Below are 27849 nucleotides of genomic sequence, written 5' to 3' on the forward strand. Positions count from 1 at the left end.
AATATATAAGGAGCAACCCACTTTGTACAAATCGAACAGGCTCCTAGATACTGCCCATGCGTAGTTTCTGTGACTTCTGTGTCCCTGCAGTAATAAACCTTTGGTCTTTGACGCCACCATCGAGAAGCCCGTGTTTCTGTTTATTTGTGCACCAAGGCAGGTGGAACTCCGGGGTCTTCGGGTGTTGTTCTCTGACACCTCTGGACGGAACCAAAAAGTCCAGAACTCCAATTGGCGCCCATCGTGGGGCGACGTCATTCGGTACCGGTCCAAAAGCCTGAAGAGTTCGAGAAGCTTCGTGTGAAGATTCCTGAGGGAGGCGCCCCACTTCATCGATCCCGGCATATCGCAAAAGTGGCCCGAAGTTCTCTTCCACGAGGGTTCCCGTTCAGGACGGCTGCAGTGGGCCGTTGCCTTGACCGTCGCCCTGTCTTGGACCCGAGGTGCAGTCCTTAGTACAGCGAAACGTGACGGGTTTCTCCTTGGTGACGTCTTCAGTACCTCAGTTAAGTATTTAGTGGTTGCTCGTTGGTTACTTCGTGAGGGTTGTTAAAATCCTTTTTGGTTCTTGGTTTGGTTTGGTTTCGTAAGATTATCACTGGTTGTCCCGGTTACGATAATCTATTGGTTTAGTTTGGGTATCGATACATCAGTTCGCTTTTGGTAGGCCTAAGTTCTTGGTTCAAGTGCACATATCTGTTTCTTGTTTTGTTTGTTCTGTGTTCCGGATTACAAAATGGTAAGTCGGAAAAATTGTATGTTGTCTTGTTTTGGTTGCAACAGTGATTCACGATTGGAGGACTCATGTCTGGTTCCTCCAATTGGGACTCCTCTATATGATTTATATTGTAAGTTTGGTGTGGGTCCTATATCTTATAATGAGGTGTGGGTCCGCTATACGAAAAAGGATGGTGTCCTTAGTTGGCCACTGCATGGTAGTTTTGAACCCGAAATCCTTGATAATTTAGAAGCGACATTGTTTAGGAAGAAAGTCCGGCCGGCAATGTTTGATTCTTTCCATTATTGGCGAAAGGAATCCAAACAGAGAGAAATTAAAAGGTTAAAGAAAGAACAAAAAGAGCAAGAGTTGACTCTAGAGCAGGCTGTTAAGCAGCTGCAAGTCAACGAGTCTGAGAAGGCCGTAGAGGTGGCCATTAGAGAGCATAATTTAGCGATCGACAAATGCTATCCTGCCTTGCCATCGAAAACAAGTAAGATACTGGAGGACCCCGAAAACGATCCTCTGTTGTCTTACTTGTTACAGTCACCTCCACCATATGCACAGGGTGCTACGGCTCCGCCCGTACCGAATGTTCAATTTCTGGTTGCTGGACAACCTGGTATTCCTGCTCCTGCCCCTCAGAATCAAGTTCCTGTACCTCCTATAATTAATGTGAATATTCCTTCGGCACCTCCGCTTCCTGGGTTGCCAACTTCTTTACCTGTACCTGTATCGCTTACACCTACTATTCCACAAGCTGTCTTACCTGATACTCCTACTGTCCCGCTATCTATTCCTACTGCCTCTGTGTTCTCTGCCTCTGCTAGTATTATGACTCCGCTTACTGTTCGTCGAAGAATCACTGATTCCGTCTCTAATATTCTGTCTCCTTTCTATAAAACCTTAATTAAGACTCCTGCCTCTGACTCTGTACAGAGACGCAGTCAGCTCCCAAGTACTGAGGAATGAGGAATCTTGGATTCCACGGCTCTTAGATTGATTTCGAAGAGTAGGAGATATAGTACGAGAGATGTACTAGATACTTTTATGCAGTGGAAGGAACCAACGCAACGATATGTTTTTGACGAAATGTGCTCTCTGTTGCGTGATGAATTAGAAGAAGATGATTCTGAATCGAACCTAGAAGAATTAATTAATGTTCAAAAAGAGTTTGCTGCAGGTATGATAGTGGGTCAAGATATAAAAGAAGCGATGGAACTGATCTTAAGTTTTAGAAATGATCCATCTCTTCGTTCACCGAGAGACTTAGAGAAAAGTAGTACGAAGCGGACTGGCCAATATCCAATGAGGGAGGTTCCTCCAATTTGGCGCGAAGCTGTGCAAGCTGATGCGGTCCATGGTATTGCAGCCGTTCCGGCGCAATTCCAGAGAGTGTGGATACACATTCCTTGGAAGCGAGCTGAAGTATTGGCAGTAAAACAGGCTTTGCCAGATCCGCGTAAGAATCCTGCCGGATACTATAAGGAGTTAGCACAAACAGTTGAGGCTTGTGTCATGAATCTAGCGGACATCGACATGTTATTTGGGAATGTAGTTCCGCAACCAATTTGGGCTAAAATTCGTAGAGAGAACCATCCAGTTGCCCTAGGTGGTGATTGGGCAGCTATTATTGCCGCAGACGGTCAGCAAACAGGTGGTTCCAAACCCGAACCTCTAGTTGCTAATCTTCCAGGTAGGATAATTGACTTAATGAAGACTCTGATGCCAGCATTGCGCGTTAACTGGGACAAGTTGTCCGCATGCAGGCAGAAGAAAGACGAAAGTGTCTCCGACTTCTTCACGAGGTTCGAAGAGACTTTTGTAGATCATAGTGGTCAGGATATGAGCACAGAAGGAGGACAGAGATTATTTGTCGATAAATTTGTACACAACTTGCTACCAGAGCTCTGCAACAAATTGAAAGATTCCGAGAGTGCGTGGGCTGTCTCTACAACTGCGCAAATACTTGCAACTGCACAGTATTATGAAAATAGGGATAAAGAGGAGAAAGAGAAATCAGATAAGAAAACGAAAGATTTAAAAACTAAGGTTCTTTTGCAACAGGCGTATCCGCCTCGCACGAATCAGACTAATACACAGCAAGGGTCATATCAAAGGATAGATTATAGTTCACCGAGGCCACAATATCAATGGAATCAGTGTGCATACTGTAAGAAAGAGGGTCACTATAAGAATGAGTGTCCAATCCTAGCGCAAAATAACGCAGCAGCAGCTCAGAGAGGTCGTGGTGGTTTTGTGCAGAATTCTAGAGGTCGAGGACGAGGTGCTATGCCTCCACAGACGAATGATCGCCCTTCCAATCACTTTGATCAACGTAATGGACAGTCTGCCCAGCAAAATAGATCTCAGCAGTATCATGTTGAAGACTATTGTGAAGTGGATGAGGGATTTCAGCAAAATGGGTACTAGGACAGCCATGGACAGAGAGAGGGAGTAGTATCAGTTCCAGTGGATCAGAGTGGGCCTTATGTCGCAGTAGCAACATCAGGTGTAATCGAACCGTTTCTGTTGGATACTGGTGCCGCAAAAAGTTCTATCATTCATGCGAAACTCCCTGGCGCACCTTTGTCCGGCTTAACGAATGTTTCTGTAGGTTTTTCAGGCGCCCCTGTTTACAACCCTGTATCTGGTCCTTTGTCCATTTCTGTTGGACCGTGTCAATTGAAAGCACCCTTGATTTTGACGACAGGCTGTAATGAAAATCTGCTTGGTTTAGACTTATTAAAACGCCTATATGCGACATTGCACTGTTCTCCGGAAGGAGTACAGCTTACGTTGGGTAAAAAAATAACCTCTCCGATGTACTTGTCAATGGATGCACTCCCGCCAGAGCTGTGTTCACTCCCTGATACTCTTTGGGCGACTGGTCCTAACGATGTAGGCCTTTTGGAAATACCACCGTATGTAATCACTTTGAAAGCAAATGTAAAATTTCCACGAATTCCCCAATACAAAATTTCCAGTGAAGGTGAACGTGCACTTTTATTGATCATACAAGATTTGATTAAGAAAGGTGTGGTTGAAGAAACTAGAGGAAATGTCTGTAACAGTCCTGTATTACCGATTTTGAAACGTACTGACCCGACAAAGCCTCCAGTATATAGGTTTGTCATTGATCTCAGAGAGGTTAATAAGATTGTGGTTCCACAGTTCCCTGTGGTTCCAGACATTACTGCCCTGTTAACATTGATTCCTGCAACAGCCACATGGTTTTCAGTCATCGACTTGAAAAATGCCTTTTTCAGCATTCCGATAGCCGAGGAGAGCAGGGATATTTTCGGCTTCTGTCTAGGAGGTCGAAGCTTCAGGTTCAAACGCGCTCCACAAGGCTATTGTGAGAGTCTGTCCATTTACAGCCAGGCATTAAAAAGTCAGTTAGATTCTTTTGTACTTCCTCAAGGTTCTGCCCTAGTGCAGTATGTAGATGATCTTCTAGTGGCTGCCGATGACAAGGAAACTTGCAAAGCAGCTACGATCTCGCTATTGCATCATTTGTCTAATCTGAATCACAAGGTGTCACCTTCGAAATTGCAATACTGCTGCCAAGAAGTGACCTATCTAGGTCATCTCTTGTCAAAGGAGGGAAGAAAGTTGACCCCAGAGAGAATAAAAGCAATTACGCAGATGAGTGTTCCCCGCACACAGAGAGAAGTACGTGCCTTTCTAGGTATTACCTCTTACTGTAGGCAATGGATCCCAAATTTTTCTCTTTTAGCGAAACCATTGGTAGCTTTGACTGGGAAAGGTGTTCCGAGTCCGGTGCCATGGTCTGATGAATGTCAGGAGAGTTTTTCTGAGTTACAAAAAGCATTATGTTCAGCTCCTGTATTGGGTACACCCGATTACAGCAAACCATTCACGCTTTACGTTCACGAGAGAGAAGGTTGCGGGTTGAGTGTTCTGACACAGAAATTCAGTGATAAACAACGCCCCTGTGCGTATTTTTCATCAACATTGGATCCGGTAGCTAGAGCGTTACCTAGTTGTTTGAGAGCTACAGCGGCAGCTGCGGCTTCCATTCGACAATCTGCTGGTTTGGTGATGAACAACATGCTGGTGGTTATGGTTCCTCATGCTGTGGATACACTCATGAACCGAACCAAGACACAACACCTTACCAGTGCGAGATTATCTGGTTACGAGCTGACATTACTAGCGAGTCATATTCAGATCAAAAGATGTAATGTATTGAATCCAGCAACATTGTTGCCGGCTAATCAAGAGTCGAGTGATTCCGAGCCCCATGATTGTTGTTTTAGAACAGAGGAAGAGACAAAAGGACGAATTGATTTAAAAGACACTCCGTTGTCAGATCCAGATGGCACGTTGTATGTGGATGGGTCATGTTTTAAATTGGAAAATGGTGATGTGACTGCTGCTTATGCGGTAACGACTTTGAGGACGATTGTGGAGACTGCAAGAGTGAGTCAGAATTCTGCCCAAGCTGCAGAATTAATAGCTCTAACAAGAGCGTGTGTTTTAGCTAAGGGAAAGAGAGTGAATGTGTTCACAGATAGTCAGTACGCGTTTGGCGTGGCCCATAGTTTTGGCCGGTTGTGGAAAGAAAGAGGTTTCATTACGTCCCATGGGACTAAGATTCAACATGGTCAGCTAGTTAACGACTTGTTGGAATCTCTAACCTTACCGACTGAAGTGGCAATTGTGAAATGCAGTGCTCATAAAGCAATCACGGATGATGTTGGTCGTGGGAATGCTTTTGCTGATGAAACTGCTAAACAGACAGCGAGAGATATGATGAGTAGAATGTATGTTGCTACGTCTGCAAGATGGATTTCTGAGTCTGGAATGTGTGAAGATACAGTGGAAAGTGTGAAAGAGATTCAGAAAGAGGCAACTGAGGAGGAAAAACGTGCATGGAAAGAAAGTACGGGCAAGTTGGATTCGAGTGGGTGTTGGATTGACTTGTCGGAACAACAGCGTTGGATGTTGCCTGATGCGTATGTGCTTGCAGTAGTGACGATGGCGCATGGAGTAGCGCATATAAGTTCTAAAGGAATCTGTAAAATGTTGGCTCCAGTCTGGAAGAATGATGGGATTAATAAATGTGCAGAGAGAGTGGTGAAAAATTGTATGGTATGCCTGATGCATAATCCTGGCAAGGGTACTCCAACTCCTGCTGGTCACTTCGCTCCACCTACTTGCCCCTTTGAAGTGATTCAGTTAGACTTCATTCACATGGACCGGTGCAATAATTTAAAATACGTCCTGGTGGTAGTCTGTGCTTTTTCCCGATGGATCGAAGCATATCCACTAAAGGACAATACTGCCCTATCAACTGCCAAAATTCTTCTCAAAGAATATTTCCCTAGGTATGGAATGCCACGGATTGTATGGTCAGATAACGGAAGTGAGTTTATAGGGAAAGTTATGCAGAGTGTGTGTGCCGGTTTGAACATTAAACAAAAGTTCCACAGTGCAAACCATCCCCAGTCGGCTGGTTTAGTCGAGGGCTACAATGGCACCCTCAAACTAAAATTAGCTAAAATACAGGCATCCACGGGTTTATCCTGGCCGGACGCACTACCCTTGGCTTTGTTATCCACAAGAGCAACTGTGCATTCTAGAGTAGGGCTTAGTCCATATGAGATTGTCTTTGGCCGCCCTGCAAATGTATGGGGTGTGCCAAGGCCAAAGGAGTTTTGTTCTCTAGAATATCCAATGTTAATTGATTACCTTTACGACTTGACTGCTAAATTGAGTCTTATTCACCAACAGGTTTTCGATGCATTGCCAAAGCCTCCGGAGAGTCCAGGGCATCAGCTGAAACCCGGCGACCACGTTGTGGTCAGAAACTTCGCGAGGACAAAGAACCTTCAACCGAAGTTTGTTGGCCCCTTCCAGGTGTTGCTTGCGACAAGAACCGCTGTTCGTGTAGCTGGTCGCAAGCACTGGGTACATGCGTCTCATGTCAAACGTGTACCTTTGCCACTTCCTTACGACGATTGGGTGAAGAAGGGAATTGGTGCCTCCGAATTTGAACAAACGCCAAAGTTCATCCCTTTCAGCGATGCCGAATTGATTACCGACACTCCGAACTCTGACTCTCCTCCTGAAAAGACTCCTCCGAACTCTGAACATTTGTCCTCTGCATCAGAAAAAACTCTGTCATCTGTGAACCTGAACACTGCAACAGCTACTAGTGATACGTTATTTGCCGATCAAACAGTTCCCGCAAAGCAAAGATATAACCTACGACCTCGTAACATGGACAAATAAAGCAGGAAACTGCCTATTGTGATATTTGAAATATTGAACTTTTGCCTTCAGCCAGGAAGTTTGCTATTGTTTTATTGTTTTTAAAATTGCCTTGCCGTCTGGGTAGCCGTAGGGTCGTGGCTGTGTGCCTAGTTGAATTTGCGGGGGTCTGACACAAGGTCGATCTTTCTGTTGGTTCTGGGAACTCCCAGGGCTGATAGAGGCATTTTCATCTACGTACACATCATCAGTGGTCGCGAGCGGATTGTAGAAGATGGAGCTTCCTGCGCTGCAACGAGAAAATGTGATTTATTTTCGCAGAAACAGACTTTACAGAATCCTTCATAGCAAATGCTTTTTGATGCAATGTGCCATTACATTTTTAATTGTTTTAATAACGTTGGTGGGTGGAATCGTCTTTGGTATAAATTTGATCTTTGTGCCAGTAACTACAGTCCCTCCCCTTGATCCTGCTACTTCTACTGTTTCTTCTATGCACTCTTTTCACTCGTTTCCGGAACATGAGCAAGCTCGACGCTCAGAATTTATCAATAACACTTTTGTACAGCTCTTGCACCAACACCAACTAGTAGTTAACACTACAGACTGCTGGGTGTGTGGCTTGATACCCCACACTATAGATAAAGGTATTCCCTATCTGGTTTTGCCTTTTAGCTATAATGGATCATTTCAGGCCTTTCAAACCATCTTTGCTTATGCCCTTGAAACCTATCCTCCACGTCCACCACGTTCCACTAAATATAACTCTGTCAACAAAGCTTTAGTCCAGGGTATTATTGATATGATCAAGGATGTCAATAACACTCCATCTTACCCTAGAGACGAATTACAAGTATATTTGAGTTGGAATTCTTCAGAGTATCGCCTTAGTTTGGGAGAAAGCAAGCGTCTGCTGTGTCTTTATTCCCAATAATGCTCCAACAGTCTATGAGGCGATCTCTAAGCTACACAAGATTTCCGACTCTATTCATGTAGACAAGGGAAACTGGTCCTTCATGGAGTGGTTTTGGACTCTGATATCAGCGTGGGGATGGAAGGTTCTAATGGTCGTTGGTGTCATCTTAGTATTCCTATTCTCATGTTGCCTGATTATCCAGTGTGGTCCAGCTTTGTGTAGTCTTTGTACTGCAACCTGTTTTAGAAAACCACCTGTGTTTGGAGAAAAGGCGCGAGAAAGGATGATGATACAACAACATGTAACTGACCTGATGAGCATAGAACTAGATTCTGATATAGACTGAGTAATTGCCTATGTAAGGGCAAAAGGAGGGTCTGAGGTTCTGTGACGATTTGAACCCGTGTTTTCAATATTGTCGGAAATACATAATATTGGTATCAGCGAACCGCAAATGATCCATTTAGCATGTCCTGGTGTTTTCGCTATGCTACGAGCAAGAGTACTCCTGTTACAAACACATTTCCAATCTACCCATGGCATCCATCTTAGATCATGGCAGCCATTTTGTGTTTCTTGCCCTCACATACGCAATAATCACTGATCACTTCATTTCAATTAAGGACACGTAGCCTTAGCCGGCGATTCACCTCTTTAGTGACACGTGCACCTTGGAACAGAACACGTGGTAGCTGCATGACTCGACAAAGGCTGCCTCCTCTGCCCGAGGCCAGTCCTGCTATACTGGTTCTTGGTGGTCGTTGGCCTGATCATGATTAGGTGGCCGAAGCCGGTAGCCTTGCCCATTTACAACCCACAAACATCCCTTATCCTGCTTCTCTATCTTCTGCACCTGTCTCTGCTCCTTTCCTTCTGGGCCTTTATTAGGGGGAGGTAACGAAATTTACGATGAGGCGGTCCGGGTCTTGAATGAAAAGTTGACATGAGATTATGATGGAAAAGTGGGAACCCCTCGTTCGTAATGTTTTGACATCAGATATTGTCAACGATTCCTGTGCAACGCCAAATATTTATTGTTTAGGACACAAAGGTTTGGGAATGTACTAACATGTAAAGAATTTGCCCGAAGCCTAATTTTTAGTATATAAGGAGCAACCCACTTTGTACAAATCGAACAGGCTCCTAGATACTGCCCATGCGTAGTTTCTGTGACTTCTGTGTCCCTGCAGTAATAAACCTTTGGTCTTTGACGCCACCATCGAGAAGCCCATGTTTCTGTTTATTTGTGCACCAAGGCAGGTGGAACTCCGGGGTCTTCGGGTGTTGTTCCCTGACACCTCTGGACGGAACCAAAAAGTCCAGAACTCCACCGGGACTCCTGAGCCAACCCCCGTGAAAGTTCCCAGGTGGAGAGGCAGCTGCAACAATATGTGGAGGACTCGAGGGGGCACCGGATTTTGAATTTGTCTTACCTCCCAACTTGCTTCACGACTGTGCCTGCTCTCGATTCCCAATCCGACAGTGTCATCCCGTCGAGCATTCCCTTACCTGGCATGCACCATACAGAGGCATTCTGGGACTTGAGGTCCAGTCTCACAGGACCACACAGGTGTGCTCAATGACAACAGGGGGCGGAGCAAGGTTCTTACATCTCCTTCGAGGCAGGGTTGCCTACGCCACAGCATACGAAGAGGTCGGAGAGGAGCGCTGACGAAGGCTCAATTGCCAGGCGCATTGAACAGCCAGCCCTCAACATCAACCAACAAGAGACGGACCTAGTGGTCAATTTAACCCCCACCCCACTTACTGACATCCAAACAGCAGTATTGAATAAAGGTTTAGGTTTTGTGCCTACCAATAGACCATACATATTTAAACTCAACATTGAAGTACAGGAGTTTATCAGGAAACTGAAATTACAAGTATTTTTCCAAGATAAAGAGGTGACTGATGTCGCCACTGACACTGGTCTGAGGCCCAGATCAACGTTCACTCCTCCAGACTCAATGTTACCAATCGAAGTATTGACTTTTGAAAAGGCAAACATGACCAAATTGCGTAAAATAGACCCTACACACACAAATTCCTTCCACAATACCAGCACAATTGAGCAACAAACAATCAGGGAATTGGCTGGCAACCATGATATCGTAATCAAGCCAGCGGACAAAGGGGGAGCCATAGTGCTACAGACTGCGGCAGCCTACGATGCTGAGTGTATTAGACTCCTGGCAGACAGACGGAATTATACTGTTTTATCGGAAGACCCTACGGAGTCTCTTCGCATTAAAATTGGGGGCATGATTGAGGAAGGATTAGCACACAATTGGTTGAGTAAAAAAGAGGCTGAGTTTCTGGTACAAAAGTCACCACAAATTTCATATTTCTATTGTATCCCCAAAATACATAAGAATATGGAAACACCACCCGGAAGACCCATTGTCTCGGGGATTGGCTCAATCCTTGAGCCTCTGTCTAAATTTGCCGATGCCTTTCTCCGTCCCCTTGTACAGGCCACAGACACCTACTTGAAGGATACAAAAGCAGTCCTCCAATTACTAAAAGATCTGCCTTTTGATCCTACTACACAACTACTGCTCAGTTTAGATGTAGAGAGTTTGTACACAAGTTTGCAACATGATGAGACTTTGTCCATCATTGAAGAGATACTATTTACCACCCCATGGCATAACCAAACACCCAGAGGATTGGTTTTGGAATGTATCTCCTTAGCTCTCCCAAAAAACTTTTTCCATTATAAATCTGCCATATACCTACAGAGCCATGGGACCAGCATGGGCAGTACTTTTGCCCCAACTTTAGCTGGCCTTTACGTGCACCACCTGGAGACCAACAAGATTTTGAATCTACACAATCCCTTCAGAGAAAACATAAGTGTCTGGAAAAGGTACATAGACGACATTTTTGTCGTCTGGCTAGGAGCCCTACAATCATTGACTGACTTTGTGAACTGGCTGAACGTCCAGAATGCTTTTCTAAAATTTACTAGTTCAATATCAAACGAGTCACTAGTGTTTTTGGATCTTAACATATACTCGGAGGATGGAGTGCTGAAAACCACCACTCATTTTAAACCGACAGCAAGGAACTGTCTGCTCAGGTTTGACAGCTTCCATCCGCTCCACATAAGGGAGAATCCACCATATGGACAATTTTTACGTCTCAGACGTAACTGCACGGAAGTAGCTGTGTATAAAACACAAGCCATTGACCTGAAAACCAAACTAAAAGCAAGACAATACCCTGAAAGGATAATCGACTTAGCCATGAAAAGGGCTAAAAACAACAACAGAGAGGCCCTACTTGAAGATAAGATACCACAGGATACTGGAAAAAGACGACCTATATGTGTCACAACATATAACACCATCTCCAATGACGTCTCCAAAATAGTAAATAGACACTGGAGCATTCTGACATGTGGCAACCTGGATTTGGATAAACCCATGTTTGCACACAGGCACAGCTGGAACTTGAAGGACATATTGGTCCACACACGCCCCCGTAAAACACAAGAAAACACGGTGTACATCACTGGGGTCCATGGCCATTTCCCTTGTGGAAATTGCGGCAGCTGCCATTTGACACGTAAGAGCAAAAAATTAACATTCAGCAATGGGACCTGTTGGGAACAGAGAAAAATGACCAGCTGCAACAGCAAAAATGTTATCTCATCACCTGTCCATGTGGCCTGGAATACGTGGGCATGACCACTAGGGCTGTCAAAACCCGCATGAATGAGCATAAAAGCAATGTGCGCTGCAACAAGACAACAACCAAGATGGCCACCCATTACCTGAATGCCCAACATTGTGTTAATGACCTACAATGGACAGTAATTGAACAATTACAAACAGAGGAAGACCTTTTCCAAAAAGAACAGCGCTGGGTGTTCTGCCTGTGGACGCATGTAAATTGCCTGAATGATGATATACCGTGGGGCCAACTAACATGAGAACCAGGAACTAATAAGATAAACTGTACATCCCTCAGCAATGGCCTCTTGCAATCATACTGTACAATGAACAATGTAAAAAAACTATCTCAATTACCAGCATAACAGACAACCTGCCAATTTGTCTTTTATTAATTCAATTTTTTTAATAAATCAGTTTCCCATTCCTCTCGGTAACTATACCAAAGACCTTTGGTGCAACACAAGCATAAGATTAGCAACATCTTCATACTCTGTCTAAATACGCTGCTTCCTCACTGTTTGACTAATAAGAAACCAACCATCTACAATGCAAAGGTCTTAGGCATGCGCTCCAACTAATCCGGCAACCAGTCTACTTAGACGCATGCGCGGAGAGCTTCACACCACACGCATGCTCCCGCAATGAACACTAATATGACAAACTGTCTACTTAGACGCATGTGCGGAGCGCTTGCACGCTACACACATGCTCCCGCAACAAACACTGCCTGCGGTTCCTTGAACCCCCCCCCCGAGATCCCAAGAAATACTTACATGGGCACTATGGCGACATCCGGGCAGCCTCTTAATTGATAATTAAATTACCACTTAAACACGATGAGTGAGTATAAATAAAGGACGCAAAGGCCTCCATCTCCATTCCAGCGGAGCCGCGGATGGGGCAACATGGATCAGAACTCCCACTGAGTTCATGAGTATGACACAGAGTGATTTAAGAGACTACCATCTGGAAGTAAGTAAACCGTGTTGTTTACTACTGCAATTATTTTTAGATTGCAGATTGGCAATCACCACCCCAGATGTTCAGGAGGCTCATGATGCTTAAAACATTATAAAAACAAGTATGCCTGATACCTACTTCTCTTTCCATTGCTTATTCCGCCACCGCAACAATAGAGTGTATGCTTTCTGTTTACTGTTTGTATGTCATGTATATGTCTCTTTTTTACAGGGTTAAACGTTCACATTCAGTTTGACCCCCCCCCACAACATTTTTTCTAGGTGATTGTACCAGATCAATAATGTTTTGCTGAGGTTTACCAAATGTTTTTTTCTCATATTTTTCCTCAGATATTGCAATTCGCATTTTCTTGAGCATTACCGCTGTAGGTACATTGTAACCTATAAATTATACACATATTATTGTTTTTCACTTTTTTGTAAATACACATCATTCTTTGTGTAATGAAACGTGAGTAAGGTGGGGAAGTTGTGCACCCTGTCCTGAAGAAGAAGCTCTGTCTCCGAAACATGTCGACGCACACATGAGGTGATGTACATAATCACTACATTAAACACCTCACACCATATTTCTTTTAACAGCACCAGCCCGGGGACCTAATAAAAACTTTTTAAGAGTCCAACGAGCCAGGTACTTTTTAAACTTTTCACTCATCCCACCACTCACTCACATAATACCCTCACATGCACCATATATAGTCGATTATCAGTGCTCCCGCTTAGTTGTAGGTCGTAGCATGCCGCATCCCGTAGAGGGATGCGAAGACTCCAATGATGAAGCATGACACCAAGGGTCCTTTTGGTGTGTGAGGGGTATTTTAAGAAACACTAAGTGCTCCCCACCAATGTGAGGAACACTTCCATACATTACTAGGTGGATTCTCTTTGGTTATGTAACTTCTTTAGGGAGTACAAATCCATCAGTGATACTCACCCTCCCTCTCTCTGCTTTTTCGATGACGTCACATACTACATCACTCATGACATGGTCAGTGACATCACTCATGACATTCCTGATGCCATCTCAAAGGACATCACTGATGACATCACTGATGACATCATCCAGTGAATGTGTGTCTTTCTGAAAAATAAATATTTTGTATATATGTATATCTCAAGGTTGATGGAAGAATAAATGGGTAAATAAGTGTCTAAATGTTTTTTTTTGTAAAATTGATTGTATAACTGACTTATTAAGTATATCTTAGTGAATACATGTATTAGCGAGTAATGTTTAAATATGTAAATATCTGTATCAGTGTGTCACTTTGTGTATAAGTGGCTGCATGGGTTAGTGAGTAGCTACATGAGTGTCTATATGGGTTATTAGTTGGTTTTTGTGTATCAGATTGAGTGTCTGTATGGTTTGGTGGGGGTATTACTTAGCGCACAGATGCATGAATGACTGACTCACTGTTTGTATGTGTTTTGAAGACAGCATGTGTGCAGGACTGTATGGGCGGATGGTTGTGTGTATGGGTGTGTTAGTGAGTAAATGACTGCCTCAATAGTGTCTTTATGAGTAAGTACATATGTTTTAAACAAGTATATGTGAGTATTGATGTTTATAAGTAAGGATATATGAAAGTTACAGATTGGTAGAGATCCTGTATAAATAAGTATGTGTTTCTATAACTGATTGTTTAAGAGAGTAAGTATATGTACATTTCTGTAGAAATAATTGTAGTGCTGTGTGTAGAGCTGTATATGCAAGTAAATGGATGTTTGATTGCATTAGTGAGTATATGTGTGAATAACTCTATGTATAAGTGTAGGTGCGTAATAGGATGTATAGGTGTATGAGTACATATGATGAGTGAGTACATGTATGAGTGACTATATAGAACTATTGGTGAATGAGTGGATGTGTATGTAGATTTTGGAATTACTGAATAGGTTGTTCTAACTGGTATTGGTATCTCCATTTTTTTGAAAATTTTAGGTTCTATTTTTAAATGTGTGTATCAAAGGTTATATTAGGGTGAGAGGAGGTCTGCCACTCTTTCACAAGGATGATGTCATCAGTGATGTCATTTGAGATGTCATCAGTGATGTCATGAGTGATGTCACTGACCATGTCATGAGTGATGTAGTATGTGACGTCATCAGCAGTGCATTGCGGGCGTGCGAGTTATAGTTAGCTGAACTAACTATAACAAGGGAATTTCAATGGTTTTGTATGAGTGAAATGTCCAGCTAACTATAACATGTGAGAAACCTATGTTTTTTTCAGTGAATTTCTAAGGTTTTTTAAATGCTAATTCCTAATTATAACGTGGTTGAAACCTATGGTTTTTTCAGTGAATTTCAAAGGATTTGTAAATGATAATTTTTATATGTATAAATTATTATATATATTTTTTTTACTAATTTCTTACATTTTTATTATACATATTTATATTTATTTTATTTTTTAAATTATATTTTATATTCTTAATGTAAAATAATAAAACTAAATCCCACATTTTTTTATATATGTCTTTTTTTTCAATGCATTACAATTAAATTCTGTATAACTCCTTTTTATTTTTTTTTGGGTAATCGCACCGTACATGTACAGTGATCGCACCACACTCTGTACGGTAAATCGTCCTCTGCGCGTAGCCACGCACTTGTTACGGAAACGCTTTGACCTTGCGCGTCGCATCAATGCTTCTGCGTGATGTCATGGACGGCGCCCCGTAAGCGCACAGCGCGAAAGTTTCTAATTGTTCAAAAACATATATTTATGTATTTAATGTACATATTAAGGGAAGACATTATCTGGGACAATCATGAAAATTGTTTTTTAAAACTTTTAATAAGCGAATATTACTTTGAAAAGCAATTACGCAAATCGCAGAGGTACGTCGTACATACTCGCATCTTAAGAGCACCGTAAGAGCACCGAAAGAGTACAGTAAGCGTATGCAAAGTCATGTGACCATAAAAGGAGAGTTTTGATTGGTTCATAATACAACTATTACGACTATTGAAAGACCCCTCTCATTTTGATCATCCTACTTGGACTTTCCCTGGAGAAACATCTATTCTGTGGAGATGTAGTCTTTTTAAGAATTGGCTTGGTAGTTTGGTCTGCCCTGTTCCCATGATGCACTGGGCCAGGGTCAGACTAATTTGCATATAGCCAAGTTCTGAGCTGGGATGGTGCAGTGAGCTGAAAAACGGTGATGGATCAAGCCCTGATCTTTGGACTGGGTAAGAGTGGTCTGCTTAATTCGGACACTCTGTTCATCACCACCCCCTTTTCTGAGTCTTTTGGTGCAAAAGATGTGCCATGGTGTCTGATATTTACAATGTGAGGCATATGGAAGGTGCATCACATTCTAAAGCCCTTCACCAGAAAGAGGCTTTCCTGCGCAGAGAGTGGGGGAGGGAGTGGAGGTGTTCTGGCATAGGAACGCCTCCTAAAAGTGACTGAGTGAAATCTATAAGATTTCATTCAGTCACTTTTAGGCCTATGCTATATCAAAACCAAGCACCTGCTTAAGGATTGACACAGCATTGTGAGCATAGAACCCCAAGAGCATTGCTGGAGCTGCGTTGCACTTGGAACGCAAGTCACACAATGCACCACCTTCACTACACAAATACATCACATATCTGTGCCGTTTTTGCTTTATAATACACCACATTGTAAATACGGTGCATCCATTGTGGTGATATCACAGTGCAAAATAACTGGCATTTCTCTGGGTATTTACCACTTATTGTACATCTGCTGAATACTGTTTGAATGTAGTAAATGGATTACTACACACTGATCAATGAGTCACTACAAAACTATAACAGGAATGACAGAGTGCTTGGTGGAAGTGTAAAGATAAAGACTGAGGAATTCAAAATATAAAAGGTAAATTTGCAGGTGCATAGAATAGTACATGCATAGTAAATAGGAGTTTGAAGCAGTCCATATTCTAAGGCCCACTTTGCTCCATAATTACTTGGGTACTGACTGCATGATTACAGTTCTGCAAAGAGAGTGCATGACTGAATTTATAAGAGCTTCAGTTTTACCACAGTATATATATAAGGAAATACTGCTGAATGGCTCACTACAATATTGAAACAGTAGAGTGAGAGTGATTGTGAAAGTCTAATGATACAGACTGGGGAATTGAATGTATAAAAAACAAATGTGCAGCTACATAGAAGACTGCATGCAAAGTCTATACAGGTTTAAAGCAGTACATGGCCTAAGGCCTACTTTGCACCATGATTTCTTAAGTACTTACTGGATAATTACAGTTTTCAGGAGAGTGTCTGTCTGAATTTAAACGAGCTTCATTTTTAGCACAGTGCATGCATAAGGGCATTCTGCTGAATAGCTCACTAAAATACTAAATCAGCAATCACAAAGAGTTTGCTGGAAGTGTAAGCATAAAGACTGGATAAAAAAGCTATAAAAGACAAGTTTGCCCGTGCATAGAAGAGTGCATGCATAGTGTATAGGAGTTTGAAGCAGTCCATGCCCTAAGGCCCACTTTGCACCATGACTACTTGGGTACTGGCTGAAATATTACAATTCTGCAAGGAGTGTGTCTGGCAGAATGTATAGCAGCTTCACTTTTAGAACAGTGTATACATAAAAACATACTGCTGAATGGCTCACTACAATACTAAAATAGCAGTACCAAAATGTTTGGAGGAAGTGTAAAGATACAGACTGGGCAATTGAAAGTTTAAAAGCCAAGTTTGCAGGTGCATAGAAAAGGGCATTTATTATTTATTAACCTTCCCAAAGCCCCAAGCGCCAGCACACCTTTCCGAGGGTAGGATTACGATTTACAAATGCTAGCATTTTTTAAATTAAGAACCATAAAAATACCAAATATTAAACCTTTTTTTCTTCTAATGATAACAATATTTTTTTATACGTCTTCTATTTAGATGCTTTTAATCATGAAAATGCAAAGAACACATTTTACTAAGTAACACTTTTTAAACTCTCCAACGTATGTAGATAATAATACCTTATACGTGTTACTATCGAAATCGAAACCTTTACAGCTTCACAGTTTGTAACTTTTCCGAACACGTGCAGAAGAAAAACAGTTAAAACGTGGGCACGTGCAAACTGCAAAACGTACCATCTAAATAGGCGGAGCCACATCTTCCTTTCATAGACTACTAAACAACCAAAAACAATATAAACGACACCTACTGTGCAATTAGTTTCGTTTTTGCGAGTTATTTATGAATCGCCAATCTTTGTCGCAGGTTCCGTTTTCTAGCATAGGATTCTCTTTTTGCGTCAACAAACATATTCCGGAGTTGTAAGTTGTTTCAATATGGCATAGGCATAGTACTTAGTTATACATTGTGGCTATTTGTCAATATTTAAACATTTATATGTAGAAAAAAATGTTATTGCATGTTTTTCGCTTTTTCTCTGTAACGTCAGTAGCTTGTTTTTAGAAACAGATAGATTATAACAAATATTGCTCCTTTTCTGGCTCCTTTCACCTTATATATAGTGACTTTTTATATTATAATATTGATACTATACTTCACTTGAGAGGTGTTGCTGACCCGTTGATGCAAACCCTAAAGATTTACAATCAACTTCACAATCTTACACTTGTTATTGTGTTTTCCCCTAGCGATCACATACTGTTAATATTATAACATTAACAGTCTTGGGGAACTTAGTGGAATTTACAATCCGTCGTCACAAACAGTAACGATAAGTAAGCAACGTTACCGTCTTGCGGCTTTCAGTTTATTTTCCCCTTGTGATCATATGCTGTGAGAATATATACATATTATTATTCTCACTGTCATGATCTCAGAGGAGTTTATGACCCATCGCCACGAAGATCAAACTTTTTCACCTCCCGGAGAAAAGAAGTTCAGTAAATAATTACCGCTCGACAGTATTTCATTATGGATGTTCTGTTAAATACATAACTTTATTTTCCTTTTCTTTTTACTGTAACAATGATATCAATTGTTATATTATAACAGATTGTCCTATTGCTACAGAAGAGGAATGGGAGATTTTTCAGCAGCATCTGTAATATAATTATCAAACATTAAGAAGTAGTTGATCAGATATTTTTATATATATTAAAATATAGCTATCATGCATACTTTGTTACTTTAAAGATTTAATAAACCCTACATTTCTGAATGTTATTTTCTAATTTCTATTCTTATTTGCAATTCCTATTCACCTTCTCCCTAAAGAATATATAGGGCCTGTACTATATATTATAGGAGTACCATTCTATATATTCTTTAGTAAGTATGTGATTTATTAGCGGAACAGTCTGCAACCTGTAAACACTACAACAGCACGTTTCTGAATTTGACAGAATACACATTTGAAAAATAATAATGCATGCATTTCTATGTAATATGAAATAATTTATATTTAACTGTTTTACTTGTTCTCTTGATTTGAGGTAATGTAGTGCGGGAGTGTTTGTTGTAGCACTTCTATTCTACTTTATCTAAAAGTAACTGATGCCCTCTTACATCAACAAGAATGTGGGTCAACACTTTTACAAACTGTAGCACAAAAAAGAAGTATATAGCCAAGCTTAACTGATATTTTATGAAATTCCATTTTTAATTGTCACCCCTTTCATATATACAGTGACAGTTTCTGAAGAAAGTTTATTTGTGTTTGCTGAATAAAAACTGTTTCAAACCTAGACTGAATTTTTTGCTGCTCAACCACACCTCCCCATCAGGAAAGTAAACACCACATTATAAGTAAATAGTACTCCTAAGAAGTATGGGCCCGATGTAGGTAAATCAGATTTACCGCTTCATAAATACCGAATTTTACCGATTCGGTATTCATGAATCAGTAAATCTGATGTAGGTATTCATTCGGTAAAAAATACCGAATCGGTATGATTCAGTATTTACCAATTCTGTAATTACAGAATCGGTATTTGCCATTGATTCCTATGGGCCTTGAAGCCCATAGGAATCAATGGCAAATACCGATTCGGTAATTACAGAATCGGTAAAAATACTGAATTGCCAAGGGGGACAGGGTGTCACTTTGACACCCTGTAGCACCCCTGTTTTTGGCTTGTGTGCAATGCGACACACATACATGCCCTTAGGGCATGTATGTGTGCCACATTGCACAGGTGTACATGCACCGATGTGCATGTAAGTCAAGTCAAGTCAAGTCAAAATTTGTATAGCGCACTACATACCCAGAGTGTCTCAAGGCGCCTGAGGAAGGGGGGAGGTTTACTTATCGAATATCCAGGTTTTAAGCTGTTTTCTGAAGGCTAGGTGGTTTTGGGTAAGGCGGAGGTGGATGGGAAGGGTATTCCAGGTTTTGGCCGCTAAGTAGGAGAAGGATCGTCCCCCCATGGTGGCTTTGTGGATGCGCGGAACAGCGGTGAGGGCTTGGTTGGTCGAACACAGTTGGCGGGTTGGAGTGTAAAAGGAAAGGCGCGTGTTAAGACAATCAGGTCCAAGTTCGTAGAGGGCTTTGTGTGCGTGAGTGAGGAGACGGAACTTTATTCTTTTGTTGACGGGGAGCCAGTGAAGGTCTTTCAGGTGAACGGAAATGTGGTCTGTGCGGGGGATGTCTAGTATGAGTGTAGCTGAGGCGTTTTGAATGCGTTGGAGTTTTTTCTGAAGTTTGGCGGTGGTGCCGGCGTAAAGGGTGTTTCCGTAGTCCAGACAGCTTGTGACCAGTGCGTGGTTGACCATTTTTCTTGTTTCGGTGGGGATCCAACTAAATGTTTTTTTGAGCATGCGTAGGATGTTGAAGCAGGATGATGAGACGGCGTTGACTTGTCTGGTCATCGAGAGTGAGGAGTCCAGAAGGATACCCAGGTTTCGTGCGTGGTCCGTCGGTATGGGAGCTTTTCCTAGGGCCGTTGGCCACCAAGAGTCGTCCCAGGCGGAAGGGGAAGTTCCTAAGATGAGGACTTCCGCTTTGTCCGAGTTCAGTTTCAGGCGGCTTTGCTTCATCCACTCGGCTACTTCTTTCATCCCTTCATGTAGGTTGGTTTTGGCGGTGTTTGGATCTTTGGTGAGTGAAAGAATCAGCTGAGTGTCATCAGCGTAGGAGATGATGTTGAGGTTGTGTTGACGTGCGATGGTTGCGAGTGGGCTCATGTATACGTTGAAGAGGGTAGGGCTGAGAGAAGATCCTTGTGGGACGCCGCAGATGACTTCGGTGGCCTCTGACTTAAAAGGGGGGAGGCGTACTCTCTGAGTTCTTCCAGAAAGGAACGAGATGATCCAGTCCAATGCTTTTCCTTGAATTCTGATGTTGCTGAGGTGTTGTATAAGGGTGCTATGACAGACTGTGTCGAAGGCTGCGGAGAGGTCGAGGAGGATGAGGGCGACTGTGTCTCCGTTGTCCAGTAGTGTTCGAATGTCGTCTGTTGCTGCGATGAGGGCGGTCTTTGTGCTGTGTTTGGCTCGCAAGCCAGATTGTGAGGAGTCGAGTGATTTGTTGGTTTTGAGGAAGGCGGTGAGCTGATTGTTGACGGCTTTCTCAATGACTTTGGCGGGGAATGGGAGGAGCGAGATGGGGCGATAGTTTTTGAGTTCGGTGGGGTCAGCTGTGGGTTTCTTCAAAAGGGCGCTGAGTTCGGCGTGTTTCCATCTTTCTGGGAATGTGGCGGAGTTGAGGGAGCAGTTGATGACGTCTCGAAGATGGGGTGCGATAATGGAGTCTGCTTTGTTGAAAATGTGGTGGGGACATGGGTCTGTAGGGGATCCTGAGTGAATGGAGTTCATTAGGCGAATGGTGTCTTCTGTGGTGATTGGGTTCCAGTCGAGGAGGTTATTTGGAGGAGGTGTAGGTTCGGAGGTGAGAGGGGTGGACTGGTTTACGGGTTGGTTGTCAAAGCTGTTATGAATGTTGGCGATTTTGTCATGGAAGAATGAGGCGAGGGCGTCGCAGAGGGCTTGGGAGGGGGTGATGTCGTTGGAGCTGGCGGTGGGGTTGGTGAAGTCTTTGATGATGTTGAAAAGTTCCTTGCTGTTGTGGGCGTTGTTGTCTAGTCGGTCTTTGAGTGCTGATTTCTTGGCTTTCCGGATTAGTTGGTGGTGTTTGCGGGTGGCGTTTTTGAAGGCGGCTTGGGTGATAGTGTTTGGGTCTTTTTTCCAAGTTTTCTCAAGGGAACGACAGAGCTTCTTGGATTTCTTAAGGTCATCGTTGAACCAGGGGGCGTTCTTACTTCCTTGCTTGATTTGATGGTTATTCAAGGGTGCTAGTTTATCGGCGGTTTGGGTTAACCATTGTGTGAGGTTGATGGCGGCTTGGTTAGGGTTCGTTGAATAGGCAGGGGGTTTCTAAAGAAGTGATGTGGAAATCTGGTCTATGGTGATTTTGTTCCAATTTCTTCGCAGAGTTGGTTGAGGGTGGTTGTGGATCGTGATCTTTTTGTAGTTGAAGTGAATGCAACTGTGGTCCGTCCAATGGAGAGCTGTGATGTGATTGAAGGAGATGTGCTTGCTGGAGGTGAAGATAGGGTCGAGTGTGTGTCCTGCGTAGTGGGTGGGGGTGTTAACAAGTTGTTTGAGTCCAAGATTGGCGAGATTGTGCAGGAAGGTGGAAGTGTTCCTGTCGTTGCTTTTTTCCAGATGGAAATTGAGGTCTCCCAGTAGAATGTATTCTTCTGAGGGGAGGGCGTGTGGGGGAGGAAGTCAGTGATGTCTTCCAGTATTACATGGTAAATAACAAATTTCTAAGAGCCTGTGGCACTGTAAACTGTGCCACCTACATTTGGAATAACAGAATCAGTATATTTACCGATTCGGTAATTTACCGAATCAGTAATTTTACCGAATCGGTAAATATACCGATTCTGTAATTTTCAGCCCCCTACATAGCAAAATCCAAATACTGGTCGGTAACGGCGGAAATCGGCCGTTACCGACTGGTATTTGGGCTCCTACATCTAGCCCTATGTCACCTACAAACTTGATAAAAGAAAACAGCGCAAAACACTGTCATTTTTCCGCCGTGATTTATACACCACACAGAAATTATATAAATGGTCCTTAAAACATATAAAAAAAATTGTTTCCTTCATAATTCCTCTCCACCACCTTATGGGCACTGTACAGAGTTAATAGTGTTCCTAACCTGTCCTCTACTACTTTCTTTCCCCATACTCCTTTGTAAAATGCATCACAATATCACTGACAACAGTGAACCGTTCCCACCCAATAAGGAGCAAACTTGTGCTCGGAACACTTTAGCCAATAAAATGTCTATGTTGTTCCACAGATGAGCAAGGAATGACTGCTAAACCTTCTACTTTTAATACTTCACTGCCAATGAACATTAAACTTCGTAAAGTCCCGCTTGGAGCACATTACCCTAATACTCCCCGAACAGGAAGGAATCTCTAACAAAACGTTTCCACTGACTTCTTCAATGAGTAACCGTTCCTATGAAAAAAATACATATAAATCTCCAGCACAGTAACAATTTGAATTAGCAACATATTGTGATGAACTTCTAACCTTTGTACTCACGCAAGTGATCCATGAACTGTTACTATGGTAACAGGCAGAAAGGTAGTGGCTGTACAAAAAAACGATATATTTACCCTAGATCCTCTACAAGACAGAAATGTAAGCAAAATACCACATTTACAACCCCTTTGCACAGTTCTTTTTAATAAAAAGAGGCCCCGGGGGGCTCGAGTGGGGAAGGAGGTGGTCCCCGGAACTCCGGGGGGCCATGAGCCCCCCGCATACATATAGTTAAAGATACGGGGGTAGCGATCCCCATGCAGGGGAGACCCTCTAGGCCCCCCATTATGAAAAAAAATTGCCACAGGGATTTGGCCCCCCCGGAAGGTAATTAACAATAAAGCGGGCTTCACGTTTTTTTTCTTTTTCGCCCAAAACGTGTACCCTGCATTTAAAAAATATAGATATATATCCCGTGTGACGTCATATACAACGCCCCGTACGCATACATCCGGAAAGATTCTAATTGTTCAAAAACATATATGTATGTATTTAATGTACATATTAAGGGAAGACATTATCTGGGATAATCATGAAAATTGTTTTTTAAAACTTTAAAAAAGCGTATATTACTTTTAAAATCAATTACTGAAATAGCGGCCGTATTTCGTAAGAATAAAGATCGTTTGAAGACTTCTACATTTTATAAAACAATATAGTACTGCACGCTAAAGGAGAAAAGTCAGCACAATTATTGAACCCTCTCCCAACATTTAAAAGCCCCTTGGGGAGGTGATAAATTAATCAAGACTGAATATGTTAGTACAGCCTACTGTGCTTACTCTACCAGGAAAACACAACAACAGTACAAAGCCCAGATTTCCATTGTAGTGATTTCTTAGTTGCAAGTCTAGTTGTCAGATCAACACACACTCTCTCATGGCTGGTATACACCCACACCACACCCATCCAGCACATCCGTCACTACACACGTGACCCTATGTATAAAAAAGACGGGGCACACATGTTCTACGCCATTTTAGAGTTTTTCCCAAACTACCATACAAGGGGGCCCACTACTTCATGCGTGGCCTCTTTGGTCACTGAGTTAGTGGTGCCCGAAACACTGAGCGAGTAAAGAACCTGCTATGATAGTCATGGGAGCACCAGTATGTCCTTAGCCATATACATTTACCACCCATGATAAAGGCATAAGCATGATATTGGTTTTCTGGTGACGGACACGGATTGCAATGGCTGTGGCTTACGTGCTTCAAATTAGTTTTTAGGTATGCGTGTGACCAAGTCTGATAACATCGGAGGCCAAGGACAAACACCGTGGTGTCTGTGGTTGGAAATCTGATCGATCACAGACAAGATAGGCGGAGGGTAAAATGAAAGTAACAGGTATAATAAAAATAACAGAAGAAAACTACTAAAATGGCGGAGGACGGAGTATGCAATCAACGTTTGGCGCCTCGGCAATATGATTATTTAATATGTTACAAAAGTATAGCAGCATATAACACACACGGCCCGGGAAAAGAAAGCAGCAAATTTAATACCTGAAATGAGGACAGCTTTGCTTGGGGAACTTAAAGAAAAAGAAAGAAACATGGGCTTGGAAACGAGGCTGCTCATGCATAGAGAGTACAACTGGTGCTCAAAAAAACTGGAAAGTTTCACATACTATCATAGAAATAAAGCTCTTTTTTTCACCAGTAAAGTTAGTTCTCAAAAAGAACTGTTTTTTTTATCCCCAATGCCCTCACGATCCTCCCTGCGTCCTTCGAGAGCCGGCATTGCTTTGTCAGAGAGAGCAGTTTACATGCTGCTCTCTCTAACAAAAAGCAATCTGCTTTCCTACTTGAAAGAGAGAGCAGATTAACTTGCTCTCTCTTTCAAATAGGAAAGCGGTTTGCTGTGTTAAAGTGGGACAGGGACGCTCCCGCCCTACCATAGCAAACAGCAGTGTCCCTGAGGTAGGTACCCCGAGACACTGCAGGAGCCGGCCCTGGGAGGTGGTGGTCACCATGGCCATCAAGGGTTCCCCTCCCTCCTCCCCTCCCAACATTAAAAAGCCCTGGGGTGAAGGTCCCCGAGGCTGAAAGGTCATTTTACATATTACTGCCCCAGGAAGGTGGCGGTCCCCGGGAAGTGTACGGGGGGAGGGGAAGCTGAAAACATATATATATATAAATATATATATTTTTTTAACCCTGAGGGGGCTGCAGTCACTGGGGTTGCGGGGGGCCTTACAAGCCGCCAATTATGGAAAAAAATTGCCCCCGAGATTTGGCCCCCCGGAGGCTAATTAAGAATAAAACGGACTTCTAGTTTTTTTTACCTATACGCATACCCCGCGATCTCTTATTTAAAAAAAAGGAAAAAATGGGGGCCTCAAGATTCATGTGGGACCCCCTGAGCAGGCCTAGAAGGTCAGGATGTTTCTACTCTGCCCCCTTTCCTTATTTTTCAACTTTGTTTTACTGTTTTCTTGTGACTCGGTTCTACTGAGGCACAAGATGGCTGCCAACACTTCCTGGTTTGGAGTGTTGACAGACAGTTGACATCCAAGCAGCATGCAGCTCGTGCTCGTACTTGTATGGATTTCTGTATGCGTGCAGTACTTCATCTCTAGATATCACTATGATTTTACTTTTGATTTTCTCAGGAACTACTGAACGGATTTACACCATTTAACAAAAAGCTCATTCTGCGAACCGAACTCTACCTCTCTGCCAAATCTGGTGTAATGCCGTTCAGCCGTTCGGGCTGTAGCCCTGGCTAAAGGTCCCTATGGAAAATTGCATGGGGAAAACATGTTTTGGGACCCCCCTTTTTTCTCGGCCCCCACTTGACGAATCACCCCCAAACTTTCAGGGAAGGACGGAGCAGAGCAGGCCATTTTCTTGGTAAAATTTGTGAAGATTCGTCCACCGGCGCCAAAGTTATTCCAAATAGAATGTTGTGGATTTCCTATGGAAAGTAGGTCCTAACTATAACTACCTACTGGCGATATATATATATATATATATATATATATATATATATATATATATATATATATATATATATATATATATATATAGGACTTGAATAAATCTATTGCCAATAAACGTAGATGCAATGCTGAACTACGTTATTCCTCACTCATGCGCAAGATAAAAGATCATGGTAATATCATTGTGAATAAGGCAGACAAAGGGGATAATATTGTTTTATGGCCTCGAGATATGTATATTTTGGAAGCAGAAAGACAATTGAATGATTTGTCATGCTATGGGAAAGCCTCATTTAATTAACTTAACAAGGTTAAGGAGCTTGTACACAAACAATTGGCTCAGTGGAAATGGGATGATCTTTTGTCTAAAAATGAGTATCTATTTTTGAAAAAGGACCACCCCATTACTCCCGCATTGTATTTATTACCTAAAATACACAAAGGAGTTTCCCCTATACCAGGGCGTCCTATCATTTCAGCACAAAACTACCATTTTATTGTAATGGATATTTGCTCTTTATATACCTCTATAAAACATGAGGATGGATTGCATACTATTCAACATTTTTTATCTAAACGTGACATTCATTTTTATGAACACAACAAAATGTTGGTGAAAATGATTACTCTTTGCCTTCAGAATAATTTTTACGTGGGCTGGTGGGAGGAGTGTGTCCTGGGTCACGCCTTGAATGTTGATGAGAGTCTAGAAACGGGGATGATTCATCTTTGGCGTTTCATAGATGATGTGTTCATAATCAGTTTGTGAATAATATTGGCAATAATGAGTTGAATTTAGAATTCACTGCCACTATTAGCAATGAGAAAGTAGAATTCTTAGATGAAGAGGTATATATTTTAAACAACAATATTCAAACTAGACTCCACAGAAAAAGCACCGCTCGAAATTCCATTCTCCATGCCTCCAGTGCTCATCCTCATCATTTGATTAAAAGCATCCCCTACGGGGAGTTTTTGAGGACCCAAAGTATTTGTAGCAATGAACAAGATTTGGATAAATGTCTTAATGAATCCTTTCAGAGATTCCTAATACGTGGTTACAAAGAGAATGATTTGAACAATGCACTTAAGAAAATGATTTCTACTACTCAAAAAGCCCCCGCTCGAATGTTAGAAGTGGAAAGTGTCCCTTCTAACATGGAAGTGACACCATTAAAAGAAGAGATGGAGGTTAGACTTATTACTACTTACAGTAGGCATCAACGTAAGATCCGGAATATTTTGAAATCTAACTGGCCAATTCTAAAAACTGATATAACTTTGGCATCTCTATTGGATGTAAATCCTGGTATCACTTTTAGGAGGGCTCCCTCCATGAGAGACATTTTAGTTAAGACTAGTCCAGAAGTGGCTTGTTCATCCAATTGACTATCCAACCATACAGGATTTTTTAAATGCAGTTCGTGCAGGGCCTGCAAGTTCGGATGTAACACTAGGGAATACAGAGATGCTTTCAAGCAAGAGGCTATTAAAATAAGAGGCATGTTTTCCTGCAAAACAGATTATGCTGTTTATGTTTTGCAATGTTCATGTCAATTACAGTATGTTGGAAGCACTAAGCTTCAAGTATATAATTGCATTCTGCAACATCTTCGGGCGATTGTCAACTCTGACCCTAGTTCCCCTGTGGCATGTCACTTCAAGCTGGTACACGGTAATAACTTGAAATATCTTAGTTATTTTGTCATAGATGCTGTGCCCAAATCTAAGAGGGGAGGTGACAGAGAATGCAAGCTCAGGCAATTGGAAAGCCAATACATTTTACTTCTCGACACAAAGATTCCTAATGGTCCGAACATGGGGGAGTATCTTTATGAATACAGGTGTGGTTTTAGATATTTATATATTTATTATATTATATTTAATACAGTAAC

The sequence above is a fragment of the Lissotriton vulgaris genome, chromosome 2_1, assembly GCF_964263255.1.
Source record: "Lissotriton vulgaris chromosome 2_1, aLisVul1.2, whole genome shotgun sequence".
Taxonomy (NCBI): Eukaryota; Metazoa; Chordata; class Amphibia; order Caudata; family Salamandridae; genus Lissotriton; species Lissotriton vulgaris.